Here is an 18448-nt window from a genome sequence, read left to right on the forward strand (position 1 = left end):
ACAAACATCTGATGCTATCACAGCTATGTCCTCCGCAACCTCGGCTGTGTAATCTTTTTCCCTCACATTTTGATGGCTCTACAGCATTCTTTAAACTTACTAATTGTGTGTTCTGTGAAGATGTTTAATACAATTGGGGACCGATCACATCCTTTTCTAACAGTGGTAAGAACTGCAGTCAGGTCTTTCAGTATTGGTTATCTTTACTACTGCCTTTTGTTTTTTGTGTACTTCTTCCAGTATCGCTCTTTCTCTTCATTATTTCATTGTTGAATAAAAGAATAAATATCGCTGTGCGCATTTGTGTAGAAGCCGCATCATGGCACAAGTAATAACTTTAATATTACTGATATATCATTCTTCTTGAATTGCCCACTATGTCATAATGTCGGGTATTCCTAACAATTAAAATATACACTGACGGAAAAAATCGCAACACCAAGAAGGACTTCCGCGACATAAACAAAAGTTGGTAGGGGTATTTTTACATGTGAAAGATGATGTCTATTCAAATTAAGCGCCAGTCGCGTAAGAGTGACGATATTAGCGCCACTATGAGGATGCATATCAGGTTTGCTTTAAATACACACTGCAACGCTCGTGAGCGTTAGTTACCATTGAGACTGGATGTGATGAGTTGATGATTATCAAGAATGCCTTCAGGACGACAAAGAAGCCATTATCAACAGCTCACTGAGTTTGAACGAGGTCGCGTAATAAGTTTACGAGAAGCTGGATGTTGCTTCTGCGATTTTACAGAAATACCTGTTAGGAATTTAGCAGCTCTTCACGACTGCTGGCATAGGCGACATAAAAATGAAAAAGCTTGCATACTTTGCCTACTTTCATTGCACAATGTCATATGGTATAATATTTTGGGGTAACTCTTCAAGTCAGACAAAAGTTTTCAGAGTCCAAAAGCGTGTAATACGTATTATTTGTGGAGTAAATTCACGAACGTCCTGTAGAAACCTCTTCAAAGAACTGGGCATACTAACTACTGTCTCTCAGTATATTTACTCCTTAATGAAATTTGTCCTAAATAATATATCTCTTTTTCCAACAAACAGCTCAGTTCATACATACATACCAGGAACAAAAATGATCTTCACAAGGACTTAAAAGCACGTACTTCAGTTCAAAAAGGGGTCCACTACTCAGGAATACTCATCGTCAATAATTTGCCAGCAAACATAAAAAATTTAGTTACAAAAAAAGATCAGTTTAAAAGGAGCCTGAAAGACTTACTAGTGGCCAACTCCTTCTACTCCATTGACGAATTTTTTAATAGAAACAAATGATGTATTGTATATCTTCATACTATTAGTATTGTTACTTCAGCTTAAAAAAAAAAAATTGACATGTTCCACGTCCACGAGGATCTCCTCAGCACGGATCTATGGAACGAAAAACTAATCTAATCTAATGTAATCTAATCTGGCGGTGGTCACAAGAACGTACGGTCGCAAGAAGATCTGTCTCCGGGCGACCACGTGGCACTACCGGGAGGGAAAACCGTCGTGTTCGGTGTATGGCTGTGGCGCATCGTATTGCATCTGCAACAGCAATTTGAGCAGCAATTGGAACCACAGTGGCACAACGAACTGTTACAAATCGGTTACTGCAAGGACAGCGCCATGTAGCGTGCATTCCACTAACCCCAATCCACCGCCAATTGCGACTTTAGTGGTGTCAAGCGAGAGCTCATTGGAGGGCAGTGTGGAGGTCTGTTGTGTTCTCTGATGAAAGCTGATTCTGCCTCGGTGCCAGTGATGGAGGAGGCCAGTTGATGGCTTGCAACCAACCTGTCTGCATGCTAGATGCACTGGCGCTACACTTGGAGTTATGGTCCTGGGCGCGATTTCGTATGACACCAGGAGCGCTCTCGTGGTTTTTCCACGCACCCTGACCACAAATTTGCGTCAGTCTGGTGATTCGACCTACTGTCCTGCCATTCCAGGGGTGTTTCCGAACAAGGTAACGGTCACCCACATACCACTGTTGCAACCCAACATGCTCTACTAAGTGTCGACGTGTTATACCCTGCTCTATCGGAAGAGATACCTCCAACCGAGCACATATGGGACAACTCCAGCGTCATCGACAACCGCCAATAACTGCGCATGTATTGCCCGACCAAGTGCAACGGGCAGAAAACTCCATCGCACAAGCCGACATCTGGCACCTGTACCACAAAATACACTACTGGCCATTATAATTGCTATACCACGAAGATGACGTGCTACAGACGCGAAATTTAACCGACAGGAAGAAGATGCTGTCATATGCGAATGATTAGCTTTTCAGAGCATTCGCACGAGGTTGGCGCTGGTGGCGACACCTACAACGTGCGGACATGAGGAAAGTTTAAAACCGATTTCTCATACACAAACAGCAGTTGACCGGCGTTGCCCGGTGAAACGTTGTTCTGATGCCTCTTGTAAGGAGGAGAAATGCGTACCATCACGTTTCCGACTTTGATAAAGGTTGGTTTGAAGTCTATCGCGACTGCGGTTTATCGTATCGCGACATTGCTGTTCGCGTTGGTCGAGATCCAATGACTGTTAGCAGAATATGGAATCGGTGGGTTCAGGAGGATAATACGGAACGCCGTGCTGCATCCCAACGGTCTCGTATCACTAGCAGTCGAGATGACAGGTATCTTATCCGCATGGCTGTAATGGAACGTGCAGCCACGTCTCGATCACTGAGTCAACAGATGGGGACGTTTACAAGACAACAACCATCTGCACGAACAGTTCGACGACGTTTGCAGCAGCATGGGCTATCAGCTCGGAGACCATGGCTGCGGTTACCCTTGACGCTGCATCACAGACAGGAACCCCTGCGATGGTGTACTCAACGACGAACCTGGGTGCACGAATGGCCAAACGTCATTCTCTCGGATGAATCCAGGTTCTGTTTACAGCATCATGATGGTCGCATCCGTGTTTGGCGACATCGCGGTGAACGCTCATTGGAAGCGTGTACTCGTCATCGTCATACTGGCGTCTCACCCAGCGTGATGGTAAGGGGTGCCATTGGTTACACGTCTCGGTCACCTCTTGTTAGCATTGACGGCACTTTGAACAATGGACGTTACATTTCAGATGTGTTACGACCCGTGGCTCTACCCTTCATTCGATCCCTGCGAAACTCTACATTTCAACAAGATAATGAACGACCGCATGTTGCAGGTCCTGTATGGGCCTTTCTGGATACAGAAAATGTTCTACTGCTGCCCTGGCCAGCACATTCTCCAGATCTCTCACCAACTGAAAACGCCTGTTAATGGTGGCCGACCAACTGGCTCGTCACAATACGCCAGTCACTACTCTTAATGAACTGTGGTATTGTGTTGAATCTGCATGGGCAGCTGTACTTGTGCACGCCATCCAAGCTCTGTTTGACTCAATGCCCAGGCATATCAAGGCCGTTATTACGGCCAGAGGTGGTTGTTCTGAGTACTGATTTCTCAGGATCTATGCACCCAAATTGCGTGAAAATGTAATCACATGTCAGTTCTAGTATAACATATTGGTCCAATGAATACCCGTTTAACATCTGCATTTCTTCTTAGTGTAGCAATTTTAATGGCCAGTAGTGTACATTCACGAGTGTATTTTTGCGTTCAAGATTTTGGTGGTTACAGTGGTTATTGATGTACCAGCATTTAACATATGCAATGGAATATCTCACGTTTACATTAACCTGCGATGTTGCAATGTTAATCAGTAAAATACGTTACCTCTAGAAACGTATTACCACATATTCTTTACCCTAAACTAATTATTTTTTGCTGTTGCGCTTTTTTTCCGTCAGTGTATTTGGTGGTTGAATATTATGATAAACATTTTAAATGAAAGCTATGTCAATGGAAAGCACTGCGTAAATGTTTCCCCAGACCGTTTTCCTCGTTATCTTCACAAAACTTGGAAACACGGAACGTAAACAAATTTTTTCACAATAGATGAAGAAGTATCACTTGTTAACTTACGAGGTCGGACAATAAAGTAATGAGACGGATCTGAAAAAAAAAAATGATGCTTACCGTTTTAGTCAAGTTTAGTGTTGTCTCCTTCAAAGTAGTTCCCTTCTGATTGCACACACTTTTTCCAGCGCTTCTGCCATTGATGGTAACATTTCTGGAACTCATCTTCTGTAATATCCTCCACGACCCACGTCACAGCTTGCGTTGTTGAAAATGGTGTTCCTTGACTGCCGTTTTGACACTTGAAAAATAGAAAAAAGTCGCACGTAGCGATATCTGGTGAATAAGTTGGCTGTGGTAGTACTAAAATTTGTTTTGAGGTTAAAAATTGCTGTACTGAAAGAGCAGTACGGGATGGCGCATTATCGTGATGCAGAATCGAATTATCAGCAATGTTGGCACGGACATGAAGAACTCTTTTACGAAGTGTTTCTAAACTTTCTCTGCAGTAATATTGGTTTACTGTTTGTCCAGGAGGCACCCACTCTTTATGAACTATTCACTTGGAATCAAAGAAGCACACAAGCATGCATTTCACTTTTGACTTTGACATGCGAGCTTTTTTTGGTCTGGGTGATCCCTTTGAGCACCATAGCGAACTTTGGCGTTTTGTCTCTGGATTGTACTGAAAAAACCAACTTTCATCACCAGTGATAACACGGCTTCACAATTCTGGATTGATTTCCGTTTGCTCTAACAGATCGGCTGCCACATTTTTCCATGTTTCTCGCTGTTGTGGTGTGAATGTTTTGGGGACAATTTTTGCACAAATCTTTCTCATACCAAGATCTTCGGTTATTATTAGACGAACAGTTTCTCGATTGATGTTCAGTTCTTCTGCAATCATTTTCACGGATAATCTTCGATCACATCGTACGAGTTCAACGCACCCTGGCCCGTCCGTAAGGTTGATGGTCGTCCACTGCAGTCTTCATCTTCAATATTGGTTCTGCCTTCACTAAACATTTTATGCCAACGAAAAACTTCAGCTCTTGACGTAACCTCCTCTGTAAAAGCCTTTTGAATCTTACTGTAAGTTGTCGTCGCGTTTTCACCCAATTTAACGTAAAAAGAAATGGCATACTGTTGCGCAATATTATGCGGTTCCATTTCCGTGACGAGAGACACAAACACGTGTTAACTTATTACAGCGCAACTCACGACTGAGCAGTTGCATCGATGTGCTGTTTGGACTAGAAGCACAGAACAAGAAGGAAACAGAAGTGCAACTCCCGTGTTAAAATAGGGCAACACTGACCGATAGCAGCACTTCTAGTGGTATGGAGATGAACTAAAAAAGGATAAACATTGTGGGTTGCATCCCTCCTAGCTTATGTACGCTGGTTTTTTTTATTATTCCTTTTAATTTTCTTATCTCCGTTTTCTGGGCGTGCTATGTACTTATTTTGGGTAGCATCATAATAAAATAATTTAAACACCACTATAGCACACTGCAATACAGCAGTAACAACCTAGTAATCAGGAATATTTGTAGTCCAATTTAGCTTCAAAAATTTTATTCAGCTTCAGCTATTTAAGCTACAAGCTTGTTTCGACTTACTGTCAGTTTCAAGTGTTGCGTCTAGTTTTTATGATGCACGAAACATCCTGGAGGCCTTACATGTTGACAGAAATCAATATAAGTGTGTCAATTTAGAAGTCTATTCTTGACGTTTGCGTCTGACAGTCGCTGCTTCTATGATCTTTTCTTGAGCAGCAACTGTCAAGCGCAAACATCAAGAATAGACTTGCAAACTGACACACTTATATTGATTTCTGTCAACATATAAGAGCTCCAGGACGTTTTGTGCGTTACAAAAACTAAACGCAACACTTGAAACTGACAATAAGTCGAAACAAGCTTGTAGTCTAAACAACTGTCACAAGCGAAATAAAAATTGTTGGATATAAATTGGACCACAAATATTCCTGAATAATGTCATACTTTGACATCTTATAAGCTGTGGGGTCAATAAAAGAAAAAAAAATATTATTAAGAGAATAATCGTCAGTTAAAGAGGTTGAATTAAGAAATCTTTGTCATAGTGTTAATGAATGAAGAACTCTAAAATTTGTTACAACTATGTTTCAGGACTGTAATTTCTGAGTAATTGTCCAGGAAACGTTCACTACTGACCATTAATTTCTTAAAAAAGTTCCTACATCTTACAACTGTAAACGCTTCAACACAAAAAAGAAGACATCAATATTAAGTACCAAAAATAGGAAAGATGGATAAAAACAGTGAAATGAAAACAAAACTTATTTTTTATTTGTTAAGCACACAATAAAAGTTTCACTATGAGCAACAGTTTCACCTGATTCACTACTGATATTAACAATTTCACATGGAACACCTGCCACATGTTTTGGAAACTCACCCCTGTTTAGCTTATGCCTATGCTTATTCATAAAATCTTCCTCGAAAAAATGATCTTCACAAACAAAATAAGTAGCACAATTCACATCAGGTCACAGTTTACAAACACTTTTCCGCTTCAGAAGCAATCCTTGAAGTAGTTTTGGAAACCTGTTGAAATGCTTGTTCCTAACTTTCTCCGCTGGACCGACGTAATATCCAGATGAACAGCCAGGGAATTTACAGGAGTATTTCTACGTCAATTTGTTGTGTTGAATATTCTGAAAAACATAAAATTCTTCATCAAATAAAACTACTTCTGACATATCAAAGTTATTTACGTAAGCAAACAGAAATCACACGGCTTCATTCACGACAGAAGAGAATACATTTCATTTATAGGCTACGAGATTATTTACTGAAAATTAAATGTCTTACCTTAGGATTAATTGCGGACATTTTTTCTGCAGGAAATCTCGTCAGTTCCACAGTGAACTTTATGAAATTTAAAGTAATAAACCTGTTTATAATGAAGATGAGTAGTGTGTAAATATGAAACATATACAAAGACGACTGTAACCGTGGACTTCAGTACAGAGCAAGACGATATAATATCAATAACCGCCATTGGACAGTTCTCATTGGTCAATTGCAGTTTCGTTTGACCCATAGCGCCTCTAGTGGTCTGGAAGGAACTACTTGGGTTGTTGCTTCTTCTCCCATATAGCTTTCATCCCCGTGACTAGAAGCAGCTTATAGACCAAGGTCAAAGATATTGTGCCTACGCAAGCCTGCAGGGTTGCCACATCTTGCAAAGGAAATCAGTCTCATTACTTTATTGTCTTACCTCGTATACCACAGTTCTTCGTTACATTTCTTGTACAGTTAGTAAAAGATTTTGCTAAACACATCGATGCCCAAGTAATTGCAAAATGCAGGGATGATCTTGGAATCGTGTTGTCAAATGTGTGACACATAGAACAGTGAACGAGTAAAAAAGGAAACGGAGTCAAAAATACAATGTAGCAATAAAACAAAGAAACAGGTAACAGTCCATCCCGCATGACTCACAGCCGTTTCGTTACAACGACAACGGCATGCTGCATTTAATATACCGGTAGATCTGTAACTCGAAAAACTGAGATATAATGTGTAACGAATTAAATACCCATCTGTCGACAATACCTATCGAAAAGTAGTTAAATAACCTGTGCGATGGGTTCTTCTGCAACAGTGTAAAAGTTTAAAGAGAAAAAACAGCTTGCTGAGACGAGACGAGGGATGTTAACGTAAGAGGCAGGAGGAGGAGTCACAGACAGGAAGGAAGTCGCACGATTGGCGGACCGCGGTAACTCGCAGGAGGGAAGGGGCTGCCGCCGACGGCAGCGCCGCCGTGGCGCCGCCGGAAATTCACAGCCGGCGCATCTCCGCGCCAAACTTCGTTACGGCTGCTGACTGCCTCCGTTCCTACAGAGCATGTGCAGTTCAGAAGGCACTGTTGCTTGCCTCGAGGCGCAGGAAATTCTGCTGAGCCGTCTTGGGTCTGCTAAGTTGCTGTAAGCAGCCGTTCAGCAGGGTGATTCTACGCTTGTAATCGCTCAACAGTTATCTTTGATTCACTACTATAAAACGACTCCTTAGATGAAGTCTCTAGCGCACGTTAGTGTGGTGGCTGTCGACCCTATGGCAGTCCGTTCGATTCCTGGTAGAAAGAATCGTACACTGAGGTTACAAAAGTCACGGGATAGCGGTCTGAACATAGCGGTAGTCTCACGTACACAAGTTACAAAAGGCCAGGGCATTGGCAGATTCATGTGAAAAGGTTTCCAACGTTATTAGCGCCCAGGACGGGAATTAACAGATTTTGAACGTGGAATGGCAATCGAAGCTAGTCGCATGGGACATTCCATTCTGTAAATCTTTGGGGAACTCAATATTCCGAGATCCACAGTGTCAAGAATGGGCTGAGAATTCCACATTTCAGGCATTACCTCTCATGATGGACAATACACTGGCCGACGGCGTCAATTAACGACCAAAAGCAGCGGCGTTTGTGTAGAGTTGTCAGTGCCAACAGACAAGCAACAATGCGTGATGTAACTGATGAAATCAGTGTTAGATGAACGACGAACGGCCGGCCGGTGTGGCCGAGCGGTTCTAGGCGCTTCAGTCTGGAACCGCGTGACCGCAGGTTCGAATCCTGCCTCGGGCATGGATGTGTGTGATGTCCTTAGGTTAGTTAGGCTTAAGTAGTTCTAAGTTATAGGGGACTGGTGACCTCAGATGTTAAGTCCCATAGTGCTCAGAGCCATTTGAACCATTTGAACGACGAACGTATCCCTTGGGACAGTGCGAAGAAATCTGGCGCTAATGGGCTATGGCAGTAGACGACCGACGCGAGTGCCTGACCCAACAGCACAACTTCTCCAGCACCGCACCTCCTGAGTCTGTGAACATGTCGGTTGGACTCTAGACGACTGGAAAATAGTGGCCAGGTCAGATGAGTCCCGATTTCAGTTGGTAAGAGCTTGTGGTACGGTTCGAGTGTGGCGCAGACCCCACGAAGCCATGGACTCAAGCTGCCATCAGGGCACTGTCGAAGCTGTTGATGGCTCCATAATGGTGTGGGCTGTGTTTACGTCGACTGGACTGGGTCGTCTGGCCAAACTGGACGTATCGTTGACTGTGAATGGTTATGTTCGGTTACTTGGAGACAATCTGCATAAATGGACTCCATGTTCCCAAACAATGATGGAACTTTTAAAGATGACAATGTCCTACGTCACTCGACCACAATTGTTTGCCATTGGTCTGAAGAATATTTGGCAGTTCCAGCGAATGATTTGGCCACCCACATCGCCTGACATGAATCTCATCTGAAATTTATGGGACACAATAGAGATATTCGTGCACAGAATCCTGTAGTGGCACCACTTTCGCATATATGAACGGTTATAGAGGCAGCAAGGCTCTGTACTTCTGCAGAGGACTCCCAACGACTTATTGAGTCCAAGCCAAGTCGAGTTGCTGCATTATGCCGTGCAGGTGGAGGTCCGACACGATATTAGGAGGTATCCCATAACTTTTTTCACACCAGTGGATACCTGGAAGATATATTTTCAGACGTCGTTGATAGCTGAATGGGCAACACGAATGGAGACGGCAGAATCAGATGACACCTTAGAGAGCAATTCCTGGCTGGCTCTGAGCACTATGGGACTCAACTGCTGAGGTCATAAGTCCCCTAGAACTTAGAACTACTTAAACCTAACTAACCTAAGGACAACACACACATCCATGCCCGAGGCAGGATTCGAACCTGCGACCGTAGCGGTCGCGCGGTTCCAGACTGTAGCGCCAGAACCGCTCGGCCACCAGCGGCCGGCTAGAGCAATTCCTGTCTATGGAATTCGCAGAAGTTAGTGCTGGTTGGTAGGGAGATCAATATCTCTCAGACATTTCAAAGATAGAAATTATTTACGAAAGAAACGTTGAACAATGTGCATTGACATAATAGGGGACGAAGTCGATAAATAAGTTCATTTTTGATGTGAGGAACTCTTTCAGCATTAAGCCGAAGAATTTTCACTCTGTCAAAATATCATATAATCTGAGATAAGTTCCAGGATAACTGAGAACGTGGAAGTGGAAGCAGACACCAATGCTCTTACTTGCATACGTCGAGTTCAGAAATACCTGCAGAACGCAATACGCAGCTGTACTTACGTTTATTTTTACAGTCGGTTTCGGCCACAATCTGACCATCCTCGAGCCATGTGTACAAAAGGAAATATTGCGTATTTGTTGCAGTTACCTAGTTACCTTCAGTACTGTATTTTACTGTACTGTAGCAGTTCTTTCTGTGTGGTCCATGTCTCAATAAGCTATGTTACTTGCCAGTGACACACCATGCCAAAGTTACTTTCGTCTTTATGTTTTGCAAACCAGTGTCATTTAGAGAAGAGACTAATAGGATTTACCACAATGTTTTTAAAGGACTGTCTTTAATCAGACGGCAAAAGATGATCAGCCGGCTGGGGCGTATTGCCGATACGTGACGGAGAAGTAGAGACCAGACGTAACCTTGTGTTGATCATACCTACCGACCGACTCCCTGAAAGTGACTTGTTTGCATCCAGCAGGCAGCTCGCTGTCACCTGAGCAAATAGACCAGAAATAGCACCTTTAGTGCTGTGCGCGTAATAACACGTCACATCTACCCGCGCTTAGACGAGAGAGCAATTTGTATTGCTGTTGCACGTCCTTTGGATCTGTTGGGGTCTGAAATGATTCATTGTCTATTTTTAATATGAGATGGCATGAATTACGGATAAGTTTCATTTAGAACGACATCATTTTATTAAATTACACTCGAAGTCGAAAAAAACTGACGCACCTCGAAGTAATTATCTGAATGGGACGGAAATCTGTAGATGTTATATACGTGTACAGACAAACAAATCACTAAAATTTCAGAAAAATTGGATAATTTATTCAAGACGGAGAGAGAGCTTTACAAATTGAGGAAGTCAATAACGCGTTGGTCCACCGGCGCTTATGCAAGCAGTTATTTGGCTCAGCATTGATTCATGGAATTGTCGGATGTCCTCCTGAGAAATATTGTGCCAAATTTTGTTCAATTGGCGAGTTAGATCGTCAAATTACCGAGCTGTTTGGAGGGCCCTGCCAATAATAGTGCAGACATTCTCAGTTGGGTAGAGATCCGTCGACCTCCCTCGCCAAGGTAGAGTTTAGCAAGCACGAAGACCTATCATAGTGCAGGAGATATTACGTCGCAAACATTGAGTTGATGAAACTGCAGAACGAAATTCGCTGAAGGCACAGGTAAAATATGGGTAAAAATATGTGTCCGATATGTTAAATATATGTGAAATATAGTTGAACCGTCGGTACGTGGGCAAAGTCGCGGGTAAAAAGCCCCTAAACCATTGGATCTGTTTCCACCAGACTTGGTACACATGTCACTTATTATCTAGAAAGAGATACTTGGGGGTAAGAGCCAGCCATATTCTGTTGGGGTGGTGGTGAGACGAGGACAAACTTTCTTCTTCCTCTTCGTCGTCATCGTTGTCCCCTTCATAAATAAAACGGTCTTCACGCTCATCAAGAGAGTCACTTAGGCCGCACTTCTTGAAAGATTTAACAATAATGTCTTCTCTCTACACCACGACTGTTTTATCCACTGACTCTCTTGTTTGATTGTAGGTCGTTTCAAAGCTCTCTTCGGCGTAAATTCATCTTGGGTTTCATCCATCATCCATTTGTTCTGTTGTTTTCTCATATACACTTTAAATGGTGTTTTTATCGAGACAGCCGAGCGGTTCTAGGCGCTACAGTTTGGAACCGCGCGACCGCTACGGTCGCAGGTTCGAATCCTGCTTCGGGCATGGATGTGTGTGATGTCCTTAGGTTAGTTAGGTTCAAGTAGTTCTAAGTTCTAGGGGACAGATGACCTCAGATGTTAAGTCCCATAGTGCTCAGAGCCATTTGAACCATTTATCGAGACGTCAAAAGGTTGCAGTTGTGAAGTAAGTATTTCCAGTATTTCCGGAAAAACGGCAAGCTCTGTATTTCCGTCTCTCAGTTTCTTTTTCAAGCAATTTTTAAGTTACTGCTAAACTGATTTAACACAAGAAGAGAACTCTTCTTCAATAGAGCACCTTTTCTTCTCTCCTGCACTGTTAATCCATAATTTCATACCAGCCTCGTCCTTCCAACCATTGTCATGTACGTGAACGACACCTAGCGGTATTTCAGAAGGTTGGTTGGTTGGTTGGTTTTGGGGAAGGAGACCAGACAGCGAGGTCATCGGTCTCATCGGATTAGGGAAGGACGGGGAAGGAAGTCGGCCGTGCCCTTTCAAAGGAACCATCCCGGCATTTGCCTGGAGCGATTTAGGGAAATCACGGAAAACCTAAATCAGGATGGCCGGACGCGGGATTGAACCGTCGTCCTCCCGAATGCGAGTCCAGCGTCTAACCACTGCGCCACCTCGCTCGGTATTTCAGAAGGTTTTGGCATTGTTTTGCGCTTGAAAATGATCATTAGATTAAGTTTAATACCGTCAGCTTAACGTGAAAGGACAACAGTGTACAGAATTTTTTCATATCCACTTCTTCTTCTTCTTCTTCTTCTTCTTGCGTTACGGCCTCTTTAGGACCACGGGTAGCCCCTTCACGGACTGCATTTTCCTCCTCTTCTCCCAGAACCTCTTCATTCTTTCTCTTCTTCTCTCCCGCTCTTCTTCCGAGATCTTCAGTTTCCGTTTCTCCTGGCGTCTCCACTGGTGATATTCTAATCTTTTCCTGTATTCTACTCTGTCATTGATCTCCAGCATATTTGTCGGTGTATATTTGTTTCTCCAATTTTCCTTTCCTTCGACCTTGATCCCCAATTCCAACCAGTCCTTCCGAGGTTCAACAATCCGCTTGGTTCCTGTCTTTCCCCTTGTCCACCCTGTTGTTTCCCACACTCTCTTCGTCATTCTGTCCATACTCATTCTAACTACATGCCCAGCAAACCTTGCCCTTTTGAATCTGATTTCCCCGGATATTGTTCTCATGTTCCGGTACAATTCTTCCCTAGGTCTTCGCATCCACCTCTCTCCACCTCTTTTGGGACCTAGTATTTTTCTCAGTATTTTTCTCTAGTTGTTCTGCCACATTTATTCCCAGTGTCATCGTCTCAGCAGCATATAATACTGCATTCCTCACTGTTGCCTTGTAGTGGCTTATCTTTGCCTCTGTGGATATATTCTTTTTATTGTACATCTCTCTCGTCATGCAGAAGGCTGACGTCATCTTCTTTATCCTCTCTGTTATTCCATCCTCGCTCCTGTTCCTTCCTGTTATAAATTCTGCCGGGTATTTAAATTTGTCCACCGTTTGCACAGTGCCTTCCGGTGTTTCCCAGTCTGCATGTTTAATGTCTTTGTCTTGTTATAGGCGATCCTCAATCCACTTGTTTTCTCAGTTACAGTTTTAGCACCTTTAGTGGCAACAGTTCTGTTACTGGTTCAACAATATGGTTCAAATTGCTCTGAGCACTATGGGACTTAACATCTGAAGTCATCAGTCGCCTAGAACTTAGAACTATTTAAATCTAACTAATCTAAGGACATCACACACATCTATGCTCGAGGTAGGATTCGAACCTGCGACCGTAGCGGTCGCGCGGTTCCAGACTGAAGCGCCTAGAACCGCTCGGCCACACTGGCCGGCAGTTCTGTTGCTCGACACATCAAATGTCAGAGGAGTTTCGTTCATATTCCCTATTTGGTTTAGTTCCTCACTGGTTTTCTTTCGATGTTGAATAATATAGTGATGGAAAGAGAATATTTTCTCGTCATACTCTTGTGGCATTTCCTGACATATTTTGGTATTGGTTCGCATGCTAAGTCCAGGACGCTTCATAAACCTGTAACACCAATTAACTCCACCCTTAAAGTCTATTACGTTCCAGTGTAGCGCTAGCTTATGATCGTGTATTTCAATCATTTTTATATTAATTCCAGTGCCTTTTCGGCGGTGTCCCTTGAATCCATTTCAACACGTAATCTTCTAGTTTTGGCCGTTTTGCATTCAGCCCTCTATTTGTGCATTTAGTCTCCATTTTTCAGTTCTTCTTTAGAAGCCCGCCAACCTCGACTTGTTTCTTCTGTTGGTGGAGGGCTGAAATGTCGCTCACCTGCTCTGTTTCCATGTTCTTCTTCACATGTTATTATTTTCTATTTATAGCCCTATATGTTGTTGTTGTTGTGGTCTTCAGTCCTGAGACTGGTTTGATGCAGCTCTCCATGCTACTCTATCCTGTGCAAGCTTCTTCATCTCCCAGTACCTACCGTAACCTACATCCTTCTGTATCTGTTTGGTGTATTCATCTCTTGGTCTCCCTCTACGATTTTTACCCTCCACGCTGCCCTCCAATACCAAATTGGTGATCCCTTGATGCCTCAGAACATGTCCTACCAACCGATCCCTTCTTCTAGTCAAGTTGTGCCACAAAATTCTCTTCTCCCCAATCCTATTCAGTACTTCCTCATTAGTTACGTGATCTACCCATCTAATCTTCAGCATTCTTCTGTAGCACCACATTTCAAAAGCTTCTATTCTCTTCTTGTCCAAACTATTTATCGTCCATGTTTCACTTCCATACGTAGATACACTCCATAGAAATACTTTCAGAAACGACTTCCTGACACTTAAATCTATACTCGATGTTAAAAATTTCTCTTCTTCAGAAATTCTTTCCTTGCCATTGCCAGTCTACATTTTATATCCTCTCTACTTCGACCGTCATCAGTTATTTTGCTCCCCAAATAGCAAAACTCCTTTACTACTTTAAGTGCCTCATTTCCTAATCTAATTCCCTCAGCATCACCCGACTTAATTCGACTACATTCCATTATCCTCGTTTTGCTTTTGTTGATGTTCATCTTATACCCTCCTTTCAAGACACTGTCCATTCCGTTCAGCTGCTCTTCCAAGTCCTTTGCTGTCTCTGACAGAATTACAATGTCATCGGCAAACCTCAAAGTTTTTATTTCTTCTCCATGGATTTTAATACCTACTCCGAATTTTTCTTTTGATTCCTTCACTGCTTGTTCCATATAGAGATTGAATAACATCGGGGAGAGGCTACAACCCTGTCTCACTCCATTCCCAACCACTGCTTCTCTTTGATGTCCCTCGACTCTTATAACTACCATCTGCTTTCTGTACAAATTGTAGATAGCATTTCGCTCCCTGTATTTTACCCCTGCCACCTTCAGAATTTGAAAGAGAGTGTTCCAGTCAACATTGTCAAAAGCTTTCTCTAAGTCTACAAATGCTAAAAATGTAGATTTGCCTTTCCTTAATCTAGCTTCTAAGATAAGTCGTTAAGTCAGTATTGCCTCACGTGTTCCGATATTTCTACGGAATCCAAACTGATCTTCCCCGAGGTCGGCTTCTACTAGTTTTTCCATTCGTCTGTAAAGAATTCGCGTTAGTATTTTGGAACAGCGACTTATTAAACTGATAGTTCGGTAATTTTCTCACCTGTCAACACTTGCTTTCTTTGGGATTCGAATTTTTATATCCTTCTTGAAGTCTGAGGGTATTTCGCCTGTCTCGTACATCTTGCTCACCAGATGGTATAGTTTTGTCAGGACTGGCCCTACCAAGGTTGTCAATAGTTCTAATGGAATGTTGTCTACTCCCGGGGTCTTGTTTCGACTCAGGTCTTTCAGTGCTCTGTCAAACTCTTCACGCAGTATCATATCTCCCATTTCATCTTCATCTACATCCTCTTCCATTTCCATAATATTGTCCACAAGTACATCGCCCTTGTATAGACCCTCTATATACTCCTTCCTTCCACCTTTCTGCTTTCCCTTCTTTGCTTAGAACTGGGTTTACATCTGAGCTCTTGATATTCATACAAGTGGTTCTCTTTTCTCCAAAGATCTCTTTAATTTTCCTGTAGGCAGTATCTATCTTACCCCTAGTGAGACAAGCCTCTACATCATTACATTTGTCCTCTAGCCATCCCTGCTTAGCCATTTTGCACTTCCTGTCGATCTCATTTTTGAGACGTTTGTATTCCTTTTTGCCTGCTTCATTTACTGCATTTTTATATTTTCTCCTTTCATCAATTAAATTCAATATTTCTTCTGTTACCCAAGGATTTCTACTAGCCCTTGTCTTTTTACCTACTTGATCCTCTGCTGCCTTCACTACTTCATCCCTCAAAGCTACCCATTCTTCTTCTACTGTATTTCTTTCCCCCATTCTTGTCAATTGTTCCCTTATGCTCTCCCTGAAACTCTGTACAACCTCTGGTTTCGTCAGTTTATCCAGGTCCCGTCTCCTTAAATTACCACCTTTTTGTAGTTTCTTCAGTTTTAATCTACAGTTCATAACCAACAGATTGTGGTCAGAGTCCACATCTGCCCCTGGAAATGTCTTATAATTTAAAACCTGGTTCCTAAATCTCTGTCTTACCATTATGTAATCGATCTGAAACCTGTCAGTATCTCCGGGCTTCTTCCATGTATACAACCTTCTTTCATGATTCTTGAACCAAGTGTTAGCTATGATTAAGTTATGCTCTGTGCAAAATTCTACCAGGCGGCTTCCTCTTTCATTTCTTAGCCCCAATCCATATTCACCAACTACGTTTCCTTCTCTCCCTTTTCCTACTGACAAATTCCAGTCACCCATGACTATTAAATTTTCGTCTCCCTTCACTGTCTGAATAATTTCTTTTATTTCATCATACATTTCTTCAATTTCTTCGTCATGTGCAGAGCTAGTCGGCATATAAACTTTTACTACTGTCGTAGGCGTGGGCTTCGTATCTATCTTGGCCACAATAATGCGTTCACTATGCTGTTTGTAGTAGCTTACCCGCATTCCTATTTTCCTATTCATTATTAAACCTACTCCTGCATTACCCCTATTTGATTTTGTGTTTATAACCCTGTAGTCACCTGACCAGAAGTCTTGTTCCTCCTGCCACCGAACTTCACTAATTGCCGCTATATCTAACTTTAACCTATACATTTCCCTTTTTAAATTTTCTAACCTACCTGCCCGATAAAGGGATCTGACATTCCACGCTCCGATCCGTAGAACGCCAGTTTTCTTTCTCCTGATAATGACATCCTCTTGAGTAGTCCCCGCCCGGAGATCCGAATGGGGGACTATTTTACCTCCGGAATATTTTACTCAAGGGGACGCCATCATCATTTAACCATACAGTAAAGTTGCATGCCCTCGGGAAAAATTACGGCTGTAGTTTCCCCTTGCTTTCAGCCGTTCGCAGTACCAGCACAGCAAGGCCGTTTTGGTTAGTGTTACAAGGCCAGACCAGTCAATCATCCAGACTGTTGTCCCTGCAACTACTGAAAAGGCTGCTGCCCCTCTTCAGGAACCACACGTTTGTCTGGCCTCTCAACAGATACTCCTCCGTTGAGGTTGCACCTACGGTACGGCTATCTGTATCACTGAGGCACGCAAGCCTCCCCACCAACGGCAAGGTCCATGGTTCATGGGGGGGAGCCCTATATATGAATACCTTTTATTTTCTTTCTTTTACGAAACTACTACTAACAAAAATAGCCGGCCGAAGTGGCCGAGCGGTTCTAGGATCAACAGTCTGGAACCTCGCGATCGCTACGGTCGCAGGTTCGAATCCTGCCTCAGGCATGGATGTGTGTGATGTCCTTAGGTTAGTTAGGTTTATTAGTTCTAAGTTCTAGGGGACTGATGACCACAGCAGTTAAGTCCCATAGTGCTCAGAGCCATTTGAACCATTTTATCAAAAATATTGTACTGTTATCGATAACAAAAGTCACTTTCAGTTCAAGTTCACTGGTACCGTAGACTTCAGTGACGCATCACAGACTAGACAGTGTTCTGGAATTGTGATGGCGGGCCGCGCGGAGTGGCTGCGCGGTTTGAGGCGCCACGCCACGGACTGCGCGGCCACTCCCGCCGAAGATTCGAGTCCTCCCTCGGGCATGGGTGTGTGTGTTGTTCTTAACATAAGATAGTTTAAGTAGTGTGTAAGTCTAGGGACCGATGACCTCAGCATTTTGGTCCCTTATCGTGATGGCTGGGTGTTGTGTGATGTCCTTAGGTTAGTTAGGTTTAAGTAGTTCTAAGTTCTAGGGGACTGATGACCATAGATGTTAAGTCCCATAGTGCTCAGAGCCATTTTTTGGTCCCTTAGGAATCCACACACATTTGAACATTTGTGATGGCGGGGCGGGAGGGAGACTGTGTTAGCAAGTTTGTGAATCCCCGAAACTCATGTTCGTCGCATCAGTGTACTGCTGCGGCCAGTTGAACTCAGTATTGTCAGGTTTTCTGCGGCGTGGAACAATTTTTAAGACTGACGGGGATTTTAAATCAAACATTGGAGATTTTTATATTAATTTCGAGGATAAGACGCACCTGAATTTTGGAGGCAATTTTTCGAAGAAAAACAGTGCGGCTTATAGTTCATAAAATACAGAATCCTCACTGCCTCCGATCACCTACTTCTCGTCTATTGATTCAACTCAGCATCAATCCCACATAGTTTCTTTTCAG

The 18448-nt window shown here is 42.9% G+C and overlaps 1 protein-coding gene across 1 annotated transcript in view; it reads left to right on the forward strand.

Moving 5' to 3' along the window:
• The window catches only part of LOC126262446 (guanine nucleotide-binding protein G(o) subunit alpha), a 543526-nt gene that overhangs the window by 318040 nt on the left and 207038 nt on the right, over positions 1-18448 (forward strand). The window lies entirely within an intron of this gene.

This window comes from Schistocerca nitens, chromosome 6, assembly GCF_023898315.1.
Source record: "Schistocerca nitens isolate TAMUIC-IGC-003100 chromosome 6, iqSchNite1.1, whole genome shotgun sequence".
NCBI lineage: Eukaryota > Metazoa > Arthropoda > Insecta > Orthoptera > Acrididae > Schistocerca > Schistocerca nitens.